We start from the raw sequence: 16,966 nt of genomic DNA, 5'->3' as shown, positions 1-16,966 counted from the left end.
TATTTTATTTTTGCGAGACAGAGAGTACCAGTGAGCTCATGCAGGAGTGGGGGGAGAGGGGCAGAGGGAGAAGCAGACTCCCCACTGAGCAGGGAGCCTGCCATGGGGCTCGATCCCAGGACCCTGGGATCATGACCTGAGCCGAAGGCAGACACTTAACTGACTCTGCTAGGCAGGCACCTGAAATCCAAGGTATCTTGGCAAAAAGACAAAGACATTTGTTTGGAGCTCAGAGGAGTGAGGAACCAGCAGGTTCTGAGTACTCGAGTTTGATGTTTGGTTTGAACTCATTTCTTTCTTTTTTTTTTTTTTTTTTAAAGATTTTATTTATTTATTTATTTGATATATATAGAGAGAGCACAAGCAGGGAGAGCAGGAGAGGGAGAAGCAGACTCCCTGCTGAGCAGGGAACCCGACCCAGGGCTTGATCCTGGACCCCGGGATCATGACCTGAGCCGAAGGCAGACGTTTAACCGACTAAGCCACCCAGGTGCCCCTGAACTAATTTCTTCTATCAAATTGTAAATATTTCTTTAAGTGTGAAGGAGAAGGACTATCTGAATCAGGCCTTGTATGTGAGTGAAATTATTTTTATGGTCTCCTCACAATGATGTGTTTTTCCTAGGATTTTGAAAACACATGGATGAACTCCTGTCTCATCTCATGCTACTCTCCTCCTCAGGTATTGGATTCTCTTAATTCTGGCCTTCCTCAGTCCATTCATTGTATCTTTGTACTTCAGCGCCTTTGGATACACTGTTTTCTCTCCCTAGATTGCCCTTCCCACCTTTTTTCAATGATGGTTTTCTTTTTATCCTTCAAGTCTTAGCTTAGATGTCATCTCCTTGAAGAGGCCCGACCTATCATACTATCCCCATAACATATTGCAATACTTCATTTACTGGACTCATGGCATTTATAAGAATTTGAATTATTTATTTACTTGATTGTTGTATCTCTTGGTTACTACAGTGTAAATTCCATGAGGCAGCATTCATGGCTCTCTTGTTTACTGTTGTAGTTCTCTAACTTAGCACAGTATCTGACATGTAGTAAGCTCAATAAATGTTTGTTGAATAAGTGAATGAATACACTCACTTATGGTGATAATATTTTTCTTTTTACTATACTAGGTTTTTTCCCGAGGATGGTGTCTTAGAGGTCCCCCACCCCCATCCCGGGGCAGGGAGGACTGTTTTAATTCTTTAAATAAAAAAAATAAACAGAAGTACTTATTACAGTTTTGGAGAAAGGAAGAAAGAGAGTTGCTTTCATTTCCTCTTTCCAACCCTGTATTTGTTATCTATTGCTGCATAACAAATTACCTCAAAACTTAACAACCTAAAACAACAATAAACATTTGCTATTTCACAGTTTCTATGGGTCAGGAACTTAGGACCAGCTTAAATGCATGATCCTGGCTCAGAGACTCTCATGGGGTTGTCAAGATGTCAGCCAGAGTTGCAGTCACCTGTAGACTCAGCTGGAGCTGGATGATCCATTTCCAACGTGCTCCACTCACCTGCCTGGCTTATAGGGGCTGGATCTTGACAGGAGGGCTCAATTTCTTGCCAAGTGGGTCTCTCTGTATGGCCGTTTGAAGGTCTTCACAAAATGGCAGCTGACTTCCTTTAGAGCAAGTGATCCAAGAAAATAAACTTCAGCTGCCATGTTTCTTATGACCTAGACTTGAGAGTCACACATGTTTATCCTCAACTTACTATTTGTTATTCATGTCATCCTATTCAGTGTGGGAGAGGACTTTATAAAGGTGTGAATACCAGGAGGCAAGAATTACTGGAGGCCGTTTAGAGGCTGGCTTTCACAAGCCACTTCCTAGTTGTGTCCTTTGGTTTCTGGGGTTCTTCATCCTGATTCTTTTCCTCCGTCAACTAATAGCCACATCAACCCTCTAATAAAGAGATTGCTCAGGACACAGAGACACCATAGTAGATATCTGCATGCAAGAAAGCAATACTGTTTGTGCTTCTCAATATCAATTTCTGTATGCACAGAGATCTCCTTAGGCCTATCCCTGTGCCTGCATAAATAACAGTACATAGAAGGTTCTCCACAAACACAATTGTTTTTGAGTGAGAATGAAAAAGGAAACAAAATGATCGATTTTTTCCCTCATGAACCTGAGGGCTGGTTTTGTGCTGTGACTTAGGTATACAATTGCCAGTCTTCAGAAATACACATCAATTTTAATCAAAAAGAATTAAACATGCTATTAACTTTTAACTTCCATTGTCTGAGCAGATGCCTATCAGACTTGAAACCCACTCAACACAAACCAGACAATTCTTTCACCTTCACTCGTGGGTGGTTTTATCCCTTTCTTTTTCTCTGGGTTGAGGAAAAAAAAAAAAAGCATTTGTATTTGGGGGAGTTTATTCCAATCATTAAATTTAATGCCCAATACACAGAACGGATATTTCTAATCCTGTACCTATTTGCCTTAGTCATAATTCATCACCAAAAACTGTTCCATAAATGTTATCCCTATGGCTACAGCTACTGTAAATTTATATCCTACTTATTTGTAAAATGCTTTTGGGTTTTTTAAAATACCCACACTCTAGCCTTTCCTTAAAAGGTTTAGGGACTGTAAGATCCAACTTTAGCAGGGGAGCATCAAGTGACATTTTATATCATGAGAATACCATTCATTGTGATTCTCATTTAAGTGATTTGGTAGTTAGGCTTTGCTAAAGAGAATTTCCCATTTAATATCCATTTATGGGATAACTGCTTCGATAGATCAATTTACCAATATCTAGTGGAGTTGGAGTTGTGTATATCCTACGACCCAGTAATTCTAGTCCTGGGTACATATATTAGGAATACTCAACCACCTAGCACGAAAATGTGCACTGAGCATTGGTATAGTGAAAAATTTGGAAAGTGGAAAAGGTAAAAACACAAATGGATGACAACACAAACCATTAAAAATATGAAATTCTGATATAACTCATCCAATGGAATACTCTCTAGAAGCAAAAATGAATAAAATAGTACATATATCAACATAGATGAGTCTCACAAACATTACAGGGAAAGATAAAAAGCAGGTTGTAGAAGCTATACATAGCATATGATTCCATTTGTATGGCTTAAATGTGCAAAATAGTATTACGTATTTTTTATGGCCTAAACAGAATAAAAGTACGATATTAATGAAAGTGACAAACTCCAAATTTAAAATAGAAATTTTCGTTGTAAGGAGAGAGGAAGAATTGGATCTGGAGTAGGTAGATAAAGGAATATAATGATGGTTGTAATGTGTTATTTCTTGGGCGAGATGATGAGTGTATGACATTTATTATTTATACTTTGTAGAATATTTCATAATGAAAAATCCAAATGAAGTGCTAAGATCTTCTGAGAACTATAAGCTTGGTTACTTGATGGTAAAAATCAGGATAGAGTCCTAACAATGCTCAACTTGTGTGCAAACAACATTTTATGTGATATTTTTTTACTGGAGTTTCTTTTTTTATATAGACCTCTGCTGCTTCCAACATTGACTTCACCTTTTATCCAGTGATTATTTTGTATAAAATCAAATGTAGCCCTCCTTCACTTTCATATCTAAAAGTGAGTTGGTTACATTAGGTCATTTTTGGCCTGACGTGTATTGTTTGGCGGTAGTGTTTGATTTAGGTATAAAAATTTGGCCCTAAAATAAAGACCCTAAGAAATAAATCTAGGTTCATAAAAGGGAGAATTAGACTTTTATGGATTTCTAAACTGCTTCCCGCACATATTCTAAATAATCTTCAACATATAGCATTCAATAATTATTTGCTCTTCTGCTCTTTCAGTTTGCTTTTTTAGTGTTGCAAGAGAGTTCAGGAAAAGGAAGAGAGGAAGAGATGAAGGAAGGGTGACTGAAAGTGGCTAGCTTCTTTCTGTACATGACGTAGTTGCTACACCCTTATCCCTAGCCAAGTGTTTAGGAGGTTCGCAGATTAAATTTCTATAAATGCTTAGGAATTTCTCTCATATAGCCTCTGAGCATCTACCCCCAGTTGGAGAAATACAGGTCTTGAAGCTTGGCACTTGCTATCATGGCGTGGCTGTACCAGTGTAAGTTCCAATAATTATATCTAAATATCTTTGATCTTTAGAAAATGACACCCCAACAGACAGAGCTAAATTTCCAGCATCCTAGCCATCAGAAATATATCAAACAGAGAAACAAAAACCTAGGGGATAAGGAAAAATTAAAGCCCAGATGCAAAGACATAGTAGTCCCAAGTTTCATTAAATCTTTGGTTCTCAACCTTGGCTGAACGTTGGAATCTCTTGAGGAGTTGTAAAAAAAACCCCCCCAAACCCCCCAAAAACTGCTGATGCTTGGTCTCCTTCCCAGAGATTCTGATTTATGGAGTGTGGATGCAGCCTGAGTGTCAGGATTTTAAAGAAACTTCCAGGTGAATCTAACGTACAGTAAAGTTTATTAACCACTGCCTTAAATTGTTTATTATTTTTTTTTCTGTATGAGAGAACCTGAAAGTGTGATTCAAAATTTACTGAGTCCTAATTCACATATAGTCCTAACCGCTGTTGAATCAGTTTATGCAGAAAGAAGGTAACTAGTTAAAGACTAATTCTATCCAAAGCCGGGCCTGATGCAGACAGTAAGGAGAGCCGGCAGCTAGGATGCAAGGCAGAAGGAGTAATGTCCGTTCTTTACTCTTGTGTGAGTAGAAGCAGAAGCCTATTAACAGTATTCCTGGATGTTAAGTATCTGAGAAATGGTGTCATGAGTACTGAGCAATGCTTTGGACATAGTGAGCATTTACTATATATTCATGAAAAAAATGGATGAATAAATGAATAAATGAAGGCAATGTTGACGGAATACCCAGTGAAAGACGCATGATTGGAAGAACTAAAATCACCCAGCAAGTCTATAACACTTCTGAAATACAGGGGTGAAAGTTTCATATCTCTCTTCTATTTATTCCCCTGGCATTTTCTGTAGAAAGGAACTACATCTCTGTAATGTGGATTCTCCCTAATCCTAAACAGGAATGGAGATTGCTGCTCATCTCCGTTCTGGTTTGAGTTCACTGACCATTTAGTTCCCTCCCAGGAAGCTAGAAAAGGAAAGCTTTTTCTCCACAGCTGTCCCAAGATCAAGAGGTTCCCCAAATAAAATTAAACATGAACATTCAAGGACATTTCAAGTGGAGATATGCTTCCTTTTTTACTTTCTCAGCAGTACCTTAAGTATTGAAAAGAACACTTGATGTATGATAGTTCTGGGGCAATTTTTAATTTCCTCATCAGCTCAGGAAGCATGTTCCATTTCCCACTTCCTCATGCTTGCGCCTCTGCCCTCTGCCCTGAATCACTGTAAACTTGTTCACAGATGATGTGCCTTCGCTTGGAGGCCGCCGTTAGCTCCCTTACATCAATTCTGTTAATGGGGCTTGATCTCGGGATACTTACACCACTTCAGGTTGAATTAAGTTCTCCTTAACCTTCCCAGGGGAGGCAGGGAAATATTGAAGTGCCTGCTTCCCTTATCCCTTTGCTAAATCAATACTGCACTTGGCTGGCTTCTGCTTGACTCCTTATGTGCAGCATTAAAGACTTTTTTCCCAGCTAACATTGAAGAGGATCAGACCAAAAAATGAAGCACCTAAGTATGTCAGACTAACGAAGACAGGAAAAAAGAAAGCGGGAAATAATTTTGTCTATTTTTGCCTTTTATGAGACCTGGTGTCACGATGCAAGGTTGCTGTTTCCTTTAGGTCTCTAATACAGAAGGGAAGAAAGGCAGGAGACGTGTTTGGTTTTTCACTTTAAAAATAGAATTACTGCTACTTATTTATTTTAGGAAAAGTCTTATTTTGTATTCTAAACAAAAGTAAAATTTTTGACATGGAAATAAAAATGGGTAGAAGATTCAATTACATAAGTCCTTGGGTTAATTTATTTTTTTAATTATTTTTTTTCTGCTTAATAAACTAACAACTGCTCCTTGTAAAACATTTAAATACTGCAGAATTCCATAATTTAGAAAAGGTAAATTTTCCATAATTCTAATCCCAGCAATAATAGTTTAGCATATATCTTCCGAGTTTTTTTCTATATATAACCTAACATATATAATAATAGTGGCATTTTTAAAATAAAAAAAAGATTGTATTTTATATATTGCTCTGCAACTTTCTTTATTTTCGTTCACAATACATACTCCTTATCTTTTCATCTACCCTGCAGTGTGTTGTATTCATTCTGGGTCACTTAAAACAAAAAAAATTGTGTCAAATTTTCATGTCTCAGTTGGATTCAAAACCTCAGGCAATTGCCTGAGAAAGGATTTTGTTACGTGACTGTTTATTTGCATTCATAGAAATAGTAGCCTGGTTCCATTTGCAAAGACAACATAAGCATTTACTGAACACATGCCATATGCTATGTGTAGGGGTGACATAAAAATGAATAAATTGTGTTTCAGCCCATGGTCTAGCGCAGGTGACAGGCAGGGGGAGTAATTACAGTCTAAAGCCATTAAGTTTAGATTCCACAACAGTGATCTAAGTGAACTTGCTTGGTAGAATAGAGGAGGGAGAGACTAATTCTGACCCAGGAGAATGAGTGACACATTGAGAAGGAAGTATATTTTGCGTTAGACCTCAAAGGTAGCGTTGGATTTTGACAAGTGAATAAGGAGAAATCGTTTGCACACAGCTCAATTATAGAACATAGCGTGTTGTGTTGTGATTGTTTGCTTATGTGGTTTGTAAATGTCTTCCACAAAAAAACTGAGCTCTTTTGGAACAAGAGATCATTTCTTATTCATCTTAATAGCCCCAAAGCCAAGTAAAGGGACTATCCTAGTAAGCATTTAATAATTGTTCAGTTGGTTTTTAAAAGCTCTTTATTGAGTAACTACTGTGAGCCAGGTAGGTTCTCACACATGCTATTACTCTTGTAAGATAAATATTATTATCCTCCTTTAAGAAATGAGGAAATGGAGCTCAGAGAAGTTATGCATTGGCTTGGAGTCACACAGCTAGAGAGCTGCAGTTCAAATTGAGGTCTGTTAGACAGCCAACTCCTGTTTTTTCTTTCTCTCTTTTTCTTCACTATCCCACATTACTTCCTAAGAGAAATTGCCATGCTAGAGTGAATTTCTGAGTTAGGAGAGTACCTTTATGTTAGGATACATTGATAGTAGAAATTATTTCTTGTTTATCTGAAATTCAACCTTAACTAAGAGTCCTGCATTTTTTTTTTTTAAGATTTTTATTTATTTATTTATTTGAGACAGAGAGAATGAGAGACAGAGAGCATGAGAGGGAGGAGGGTCAGAGGGAGAAACAGACTCCCCGCCGAGCAGGGAGCCCGATGCGGGACTCGATCCTGGGACTCCAGGATCATGACCTGAGCCGAAGGCAGTCGCTTAACCAACTGAGCCACCCAGGCGCCCCGAGTCCTGCATTTTTATTTGCTGAATCTTGCAGCCTTACTTATGCACAGTTTGGCTTCTCCAGTTAGTCCCCCTGATTATCTTCTTTTCCTTCCTCTGGCTTTTGCTCTAGCACTGCAGCCTCTACCAGGTTACTTGTGCCAATAAGTGCCATGATTCAATGTGCAGGGTTATTTTGCAGATTTAAAGGAGGGTGATAGAGATCCTTTCATTACTTGTATGCTTTTAACACTATCGGACCCCAACATCTTTGGGAAAAGAGATTGTGATTCTGGTTTTTTTGTTTGTTTGTTTGTTTAAAGATTTTACTTATTTATTTGTCAGAATGAGAGAGAGAGAAAGAGAGAGAGCGAGAGCGAGCACAAGCAGGGGGAATAGCAGGCAGAGGGAGAAGCAGGCTCCCCGCTGAGCAGGAAGCCCCGCGTGGGACTCCATCCCAGGACCCTGGGATCATGACCTGAGCCGAAGGCAGACGCTTAACCGACTGGGCCACTCAGGCATCCCTGTTTTGTTTTGTTTTTAAAAACATAGGGGCGCCTGGGTGGCTCAGTTGGTTGAGCGACTGCCTTCGGCTCAGGTCATGATCCTGGAGTCCCGGGATCGAGTCCCGCATCGGGCTCCCTGCTCGGCAGGGGGTCTGCTTCTCCCTCTGCCCTCTTCCCTCTCGTGCTCTCTCTATCTCATTCTCTCTCTCAAATAAATAAATAAAATCTAAAAAAAAAAAAAAAACCATAACCACGTGCAATATAAATTCCCTCTCAGGAAATTTTGGTTAATAGACGACCCATCCTGAACTCTGAGTCAACCTCTTGCTTCAAATAGCTACTGTGGGGCACAACTAAGAGAGATCCCAGTTGCTCCCTTCCTGTACTCATAACGAACGTTTTTATTCTTTTTTTACCTATAAAATTATAAAGTATTTCATACATACAAAAATATAGGGACTTATAATAAATTACATATACTTTTGCTTCATATAGTCAGCATTGTGTTTGAGATTTACTCGTATTAGTACACGCTACTCTAATTTGTTCGTTTTTCATGACTGTATAATTTATGCAAATACACCATAATTTATTTAGCCATTCTCCTGTTGATACTGAAATGATTATTCCTGTATTTATGTCCTTACATACCTGTAGGAGTTTTTTTAAGGTATGTAGAACAGGCTTGCTAGTCCATAGTGTACAAGCATCTTCAACTTTGCTAGATATTGTTGGCTTGATCTCCAAAGATGGACCTCAGTTGTACATTCCTGTCATGGATGAGGGTTCTTGATGTTGCAACTTATCATCCCAAACTGACAAAGTCAGGCTTTGGAAATGTATGTCAATCTAAATGGGTATCAATAAATATCTTCTAATTTTATTTTTTTATTTTTTATTTTTTTTTAAAGATTTTATTTATTTATTTGAGAGAGAGAATGAGAGAGAGCACATGAGAGGGGGGAGGGTCAGAGGGAGAAGCAGACTCCCTGCCGAGCAGGGAGCCCGATGCGGGACTTGATCCAGGGACTCCAGGACCATGACCTGAGCCGAAGGCAGTTAGTTGCTTAACCAACTGAGCCACCCAGGCGCCCAATATCTTCTAATTTTAATTAGCATTTTAATTATTAATGAAGTTGAGCATTGCTAGTAATATGCTTATTGGCCATTCAGATTTACCTTTTGTGAATTGCCTGTATGTAGCCTTTGTCCATTTTATAACTGGGTTTTTTGTCTTTTTCTGATTTTTTGTCAGAGCTCTTTATGTATTCTGAATATAAATAATTTTTATATGGCTTATAAATATCTTCTCTAAATCTGTGGTATCTTTTCATTCATGGGTTGTTGTATCTGAGTTTTTTTTTAAAAGATTTTATTTATTTATTTGAGAGAGAGAAAATGAGAGACAGAGAGCATGAGAGGGAGGAGGGTCAGAGGGAGAAGCAGACTCCCCGCCGAGCAGGGAGCCCGATGTGGGACTCGATCCAGGGACTCCAGGATCATGACCTGAGCTGAAGGCAGTCGCTTAACCAACTGAACCACCCAGGCGCCCCAAGATCTCTTTCTCTAAATTCAGGCTTTGCAAAGAGAAAATAGCATGCTTGAAGGTCACTGCTGATGAACAGCTTGGACTCAGGCTATTAATATTCACGGAACATGCCTATGCTAAGTGACATGGTTGTAAAATATTCTAGAAGCCAGTCTTGTAGTACTTTGTGGTAGTGCTAAGTGTTTCCAAAAAAACCCCATTGAAGATGGGAGATTAGTATCACTAGTAACAACTTTGTGTGTTTCATCTCGCTACAATTTTATCAAAAATGAGTCTAATGTACATAAACCTTTCTGTCTTTGAGAATTGATCACATTTACTTCATTTAATTTTTTCCTTTTTTGCTAGTTACTTAGAAATTTTACACCTATTATTGGATAAATTTAAGGATAGTTACAAATATATTTCACTATGAACTTCAACAATTAAGCAGTTTCTACTGGCTTCTCCTTGAGAAAGGTGAACATTTAAGTACACATTTACCTTCTCCCTCTCATTTCCTAGAATTTGTTGATGTAATCTGGAATTTCAGATTCAGATCATTGTTTTTCACTACACATCTTCTTCAAAAACCATTTCTTAACATTGACAATAATTATTTGCATGATTCTCAAATTTATTTTGAATTTTACATCTTCCTCTTCCTCAAGTTCTTTATTCTGATTTGGATGGCTCACATCCTTGAATGAAAATTTAAAAACAAGATTTCTAGCAATTCACCTCACCATACAGCCTACGCACATGGGTTGTAGGAAGTTCGTGGATCCCCTTTCAATGTAGACTCCTGTCTCGATATGGAGATTCAGGCAAGATTGGGATTCTTCCCACAGGTATTGTTCTATCCCCTTCTCATCTCCATTTCATCTTCTGAATGAGAGGATTTTCCTGGGAATGAAGGGACAAGAAAGAATCCATTTTGTCTTCTAGTTGGCTTCCCCTCTGCCGTGATAAACAGTGACAGGCCTTGCTTCCCTTCCACCTTTTTTTTTTCCTTAGCTGCAGAATTTACTCAAAATGTCATGGTTTTGGCATGACTCAGTTTCCCTCAGAGGTAGTAAGGGTCATTCATATACTCAGGAAATGCCTTAAGCCATCATCAAATTGAATTGTGGGTGTTAGACTTGCATAGACCCAGCGGCAATGCTTAATAAATATTTTTTGAATAAATAATGCATGAGTTCCAATTAAAGTAGGGGCAGAAAGCTGCACTGTCCTGGGTTTTCCTACATGGAGAAAATGCTGGCTTATGAGAAATGCCTCAATTCATCTTTGCCACTTCCCTTGTTGATAGGTTTCCGAGGAAAAATTCTTAATGTTTCCTTAATTAATTTTACAGTGATTCTGTATCCAAAAGTTACATTATTTTTTATTGAAATGAATTTTATTTACTAAAATGGTGCTAATCAATGTAGATAACTTGTGATAAGAATCAATATGCACCTGTAATCATCAAATATTTCTAAAATACCCAGAAAGTGCTGTTAATGACTGAATTTAATGACAAATGTTTGCAAAATTCTCTGTGAAAGCATTAATATTTAATGTGCAGCATGGAATCTCTGGACATGCACATTCTCTTTCCAATTGGAACTTTTGAGGCAGTGCAAAGCTCTCTTCCAAATATAGTGCCATTGCACTTAATTGAAGGCTGTTGGAGAATACAATGGGGCTTAAAGTGGTATTTGTACTAATTAGTTCTAAATACATCTTGTTGATTGTGTGAGAGATTCACAGGGAAAAGGAACAAGTCTTCAGCTATGGTATTAAAATGAACGCCAGCAGAATATTTCTGAACTCTCTGAGCCTATTCTCTGTTCTCAGAGATTATGTGAACAATACTCTTTTTTCCGAAGCCGCACAGAATAAAATGAATGAAGGAAACAGTCCAAGACAATGATTCTGGGGAATGCTCAGCACAATGACATCTGGAAACAGGAAGACCTCCCTACTAGAAATCTAGATGGCTCAAAAATACAGTGCTTTAGCTCTTAAGTACACTTGAGTGTGGAAGCTATTAATGCATGATTAGAGGAATATCTTCTGGAAGCTGGTATTACCCATCTAATCATTGTTTTAAAAAATACAATGGTGACATAATTGTAGGATTTGTACCATTTTGTACTTGCCCTGACAAATTTGAGTGTGAGGTTTTTTTTTTTTTTTTTAAAGATTTTTATTTATTTATTTGACAGAGAGAGACACAGCGAGAGAGGGAACACAAGCAGGGGGGAGGGAGAGGGAGAGGGAGAAGCAGGCTTCCCGCAGAGCAGGAGCCTGATGCGGGGCTTGATCCCAGGACCCGGGATCATGACCTGAGCCAAAGGCAGACACCGAACGACTGAGCCACCCAGGCGCCCCGAGTATGAGTTTTTATCAGCAGTTATATCAACTTAGATTTTTTTCTCTCTGCTTCGTCATAACTGTTGCTCAAATTTTAAATGACAAGAATGACTAATCATTGACAGGAATGAGTGTCTCAAGTGTGTGGTGCCAACACTAGGTTAAAGGTGCAAACTTGGATTTGACCCCCTCTGTGTGGCCATCCTTGCTTAGAATTCTGAAGAATTCTCCAGACATACGTACAACTTCTTAACGCTCTAGACATCTGACTCTGAACCCCTCCTGCCCTTTTACCTTACTTTCCTTTCTCAGATCTACGTGAATTTGGATGCCTTGTTTTCCTCTTTTACCTTAAGGTCTAGATTTGATGCAGTTGAAAAGGACCTGCTCCTATTTCTCTTTTGAGAAGATCCTTATGAGGCTCCCAAGCTTATTTTTAATTTCTAGAGAAGCAAGTAAGGAAAAATGCAGAAAAAGACAGAGAGGCATCCTTCATTCCCCAACCAAAAAGGACTGGCCTGACCTTCTGTTTCCCTTCATCTGGTTCCATTCAGATTCTGTCTGACATCCAAAAGGGAGTGGGAAATATGTCTGTGTCCCATTTACCACATCAGATGGCTGCAGGGGAGAGAGGTAAGAATCGTAGAGAGAACACCATGTAAGGGAGAATTCTGAGACGAACAGAGTTCTAGAAAGTATCTGCCCTAGTCCCTTTCCACTATAGCCTTATGACCTGGCACAGGAGTGCATATGTTTCTGAAGACCCCATTTTGCCCAAGGCTTATAGCTCTGAGCTTCTGCTCCTGGAGAAAAATGGAGGACGGGAGAGTGGGAGGTCAGTGTTGACCCTTTGAGGGTCACTTTTATTGCTGTTTCAATGGTACATGCTGAGTATTTGAATATGTAATGCAGAACACATATCAAGTATATTGTCTGTAATTTAATTCAACAATGAGGTTCTCCTTTATTTTTTTTTAAGTAGGCTCCATGCCCAGTGTAGATCCCAGCAGAGGGCTTGAACTCACGACCCTGAGATTAAGACCTGAGCTGAGATCAAGAGTTGGATGCTTAATGGACTGAGCCACCCAGGCACCCCTGTAATTTAATTCTAAATAATACTTGAGTACTTTAAAACATAAGGAGTATGCTGTATATGTATATAGTTTGATGCAGTATATACCCAAGGAACAGGAGCACATCAGTGGTTCTTCAGTGTTGGAAAAACCCTCTGCTGGAGTCTGTACTCCAGAGAGACGATAAGTATTTCAAATGTTGCTCTCTGAACCTACATTAGAGAGTTCATTACCTAGCATGAGGGAAGTTAGAAATGCTTTTCAGTGGTGAACTGAGTGGTGCTAAAGATGTGTGGATTGGCTGAAACATAGAACAGGCCTACAAAAGGATTTATAAACATGGAGAAATCAAAAATATCCTTTGAAAGGTGTTCTATTCTCATTTGTTTCTGGTCCCTACAACTGAACCAGGAATTCAGCTGACTTCCCTGACCAGAAAGCTGATGATCCTGCCATTAGAGCATCATCATCTCTGCCTTGGATCACCATTTTGTGCAAGGTGCTCATTCCAGTGCCTGATGGACAACGAGCTGGAGTTCACAGAGCTTCCCAGAACAGGCTGTATGCCTGGGTAGATGCTTTTGTGACTGCTGGTCAATTGATGTTTGTACAAATGATAGAATTCTGTCTTCAGATTTCCTTTTTCTAGATAACATGCCAATGTGTCAGCCAGGTTACAAGGAGATATGGCTCTTTTTGTTAGAGGCTACTAATATCTGCCAAAAGGATTGAATGTGAAGATCAAATTGCCGTAGGTCACTTTGCAATACCAAGAAGAGTATTGATAAAAATAAGGCTCAACAAACACTGACTCTTTCTGATGGGATGACTATATAGCTTATTTTCCAAACTGAGCCACTTTTGATAGTGAACAGGGCATGATTAATAATCAAGCCAGAAACAATAGGCATATATCAGGACACTCCCAAGGTGTGTGGTCATCCAACTTCCTGAGACCCTACATACCTGCCACTGTGAGAAGTCCTAAGGATGAAAAGTGAATGTGTTTGCCTTTATAGTGGACAGGGGATGGTGAGAGTCCTGGGTGAAACTGACCAGCAGAGTGTAATTCCTATATCCACCGTGTTCACCTCCAAAATTCCCGTTTTCTCTCCTAGATAGTTTTATATCTAAATAGAAGAGCCGAGAAGCACTATTTTCCTGGGGCCTGCCCTATTTTCATCCTAATGAAGTCTTTATTAATCTTTGAAATCTGTGTTCCAATTCATTTAAAAATATTAACTTTGTTAATAAACGGCAAGAAGACTTAGAATCTAGAGTTCTTAAAACAAAACCATCTCTTCAGTAATTAAAAAGGGAGAAGATAGGTTTGTAATAAGAAAAGTTATTTTTCTAATTTTCTTTTTTACTGAGATGTAACTTATATAAAGTACAAAATGAATTTTTACTACCGCTTAAATCAAAATATAGAACACTCGCCACATCTCAGAAGGTCACCTTATGCCTTCTTGGGAAGCCATTTTGATGATTTCCAGGTAAAGTTAATACTCAAATTATCCTCTTCATTTGTTGTCACATTTTATATTTGGTCTCAAACCCTTTGAATTCAAAGGTTCAGGAAATTGCTCTAGTAACACGGATTGGCGATTTCTTGCTAGGACTCCAAGGAAAGTAAGAAAGGTAGTGGGGTTAAGGAGCAAACTGCAAGGTAGTAGGATAAACGTGGAAAAAAAGCACTGTCCAGCTCTTCTTCCTCCTTGCTCCTTCCAGAAGTGATAAACAACTGGTTGAACCTTTAACACCCTGCTGTCAAAATAATAATAATAATAATAATAATTTTTAAAAAGGATAATTTATTGAGTACTCACTAGGAGCCTGGGAGCCAGGTGTCTTGCTAGATGCTTTTTGTACTTTACATATGTTATCCTGTGGAACCCTCACAACTACTCTGTAAAGTGCAGAGCAGGATCGTGGTCTCCATTTTACCCTTAGGGAATCGAAAGTCCCAGAAATGTTAAGTAATTTGCCCCACATCACACAACTTCTAAGCATAGGAACCAAGGTTCACGTCTTTTCTGCTGTTACACTAGTCTTCCGCCAGAACTACGTAAATGCTATTCCAATGCAAACTTCTCATCTATACAATAGAAGATGGACATATTGTTGGTGAAATAACTGGATTGGCATGGATTTTCACCAGTCAACAGCACTCATTTGCAGTTTACAGCTAGTTAGGCAGATAGCGAGAGGGGAGGATAAAGCTAATAGCAATTGGCATTGCCTTCTTTTACTCCTTCTTCATTTGCCTATATGTTGTTTATATTTTTGTGGGTAATATATGAACTTGCAAAGAGGAGCCGCTTCATGTCGCTGTAACTATAGGAGAAGAGTCCTAGTGATGCCAGAACAATGCCATTTGCAAGTTATGGTGACTATAGAATTTATCTTGCTGTTAGGAATTCCAAGAGCTATCTGTCTACACAGAGAAGTAAAAAGAGAGAGCTGAACCAATTAGCTGGAGATAGCAATAAATATTTATGTGAACCCTATGAAACTGCAGTTTTGCAGGTCAGAAAACTGTAGAATATCAGCAAGGTTATGATTCAGCTATTACTGCGGTGGAAGAAAATTTGTGATTGGAATACTAGCTCTCTTCAAAGATGAAATTAAGTATTATTCTCTACACCTTAGGCTGTCTCTATAAACAGAGTCTATGCGCCCAGTTTTTAATCCCGATCTTGAAAAACACTCTTTTAACTCTTAAAAAATCACCTAGTGTACTCTCTCAGGAAGGCTTCATTAATTTATTTTTGAAAGGAGAGGAGTCTAAGCCCCGTCAAGATGAGGAGACGGCCTCTGTGATGTTATGGGACAGCTGACAACTGTTTTGCTGGGCACTGGTTTGCAGGACGGCTATGGCATGCGGCGCTTCTACTTGAGGAAGCTTCTCTCAGTGATAAGGCAGCATGGGCTTCACCAGTGAGCCAGGGCCAGGCCTTAAAATGGGAGCAAAGGGACTTGGGGACTAAAATAAAGCTAAACCAAATGGTGGAAACATGCTCAACTCCTTAATTTATCTGATTAGAGCCAAGAGGCGCCGCGGTGTAGGACGTTTGCTCCCATCCCAAATGCCATTAAGGAGCAGTGAACTATTTCTAGGCTTGGCTCCAGATTGATGAGGGATGAACTAACAGTGGATTTGGTTTCAACCCGGAGTCACTGTGAGGCGGTGACAGACTGCAGTCACTGCAAAAGTCCGTAAGCATCAAGTGTCCCCAAGAGCACACACTGCCTGCAAGAGATTTCCCGGCGCCTAAGAAACATTCCTCTGACCCCATCCCAGCCCAACCCCAACTCTTGCCCTATATTTCTCTGCTTTATTCTTTTCATACAGGCACATGGTTGCTTCGACTTAAGAGTTTTGAGTAGAGCTTGTTAATGCGTACGAGGCTAGCTTAATACAGTGGTTCATCGTCTACTAAAATTGTACTATGTGACTGTAGAAGGTACAAAACGGGCCAAACGATCTTTTGTTGTAGTTACTGGTACGGGAAAAAAAAAAAAAAATAGAAGACTATTTTAGGGCAGGGTATAGAAATCCTGTCAACTCTCCCCCCGACCTGCCCCCAAATCAGTAGGCCTGTGCCTGCCCCCTTCCCTCTTCCTTCCATCAATCTGCTGCTAGCTGTGTGTCCTTGAATTACTTAACCTCTTTGGGACTGACTGTTCACTCATTTCTAAAAGGAAATGTTGAAAATCTCTTCGGATTTTGAAAGTGCTAACGTGTAGATGCTGTGAGTATAAATGCAAAAGTAGCTTTAAAAAGATTAAAGGTGGGCGCCTGGGTGGCTCAGTTGGTTACGCGACTGCCTTCGGCTCAGGTCATGATCCTGGAGTCCCGGGATCGAGTCCCGCATCGGGCTCCCTGCTCGGCAGGGGGTCTGCTTCTCCCTCTGACCCTCCCCCCTCTCATGCTCTCTCTATCTCATTCTCTCTCTCAAATAAATAAATAAAATCTTTAAAAAAAAAAAGATTAAAGGTGCTGTAGAGAGAATTATATAAAAATCTTCCCAATATTAAACCTTTCCACCTCTGTTGTTAGGTG

At 39.3% G+C, this 16,966-nt stretch overlaps 1 protein-coding gene across 1 annotated transcript in view; it reads left to right on the top strand.

The window, feature by feature from the left end:
- Positions 1 to 16,966, top strand: part of CPS1 (carbamoyl-phosphate synthase 1) — a 357,074-nt gene that overhangs the window by 99,156 nt on the left and 240,952 nt on the right. The window contains exon 4 of the mRNA XM_035007224.1: positions 626 to 682. The gene's annotated coding sequence lies outside the window, so the exon portion shown is untranslated. The remainder of the gene's footprint in view (positions 1 to 625; positions 683 to 16,966) is intronic.

The sequence above is a fragment of the Mirounga leonina genome, unplaced genomic scaffold (genome assembly GCF_011800145.1).
Source record: "Mirounga leonina isolate KUSES-001 unplaced genomic scaffold, KU_Mleo_1.0 Mir_151, whole genome shotgun sequence".
Taxonomy (NCBI): domain Eukaryota; kingdom Metazoa; phylum Chordata; class Mammalia; order Carnivora; family Phocidae; genus Mirounga; species Mirounga leonina.
Note: the sequence above shows the minus strand (reverse complement) of the source record. Positions and strands in the feature narration are given on the sequence as shown.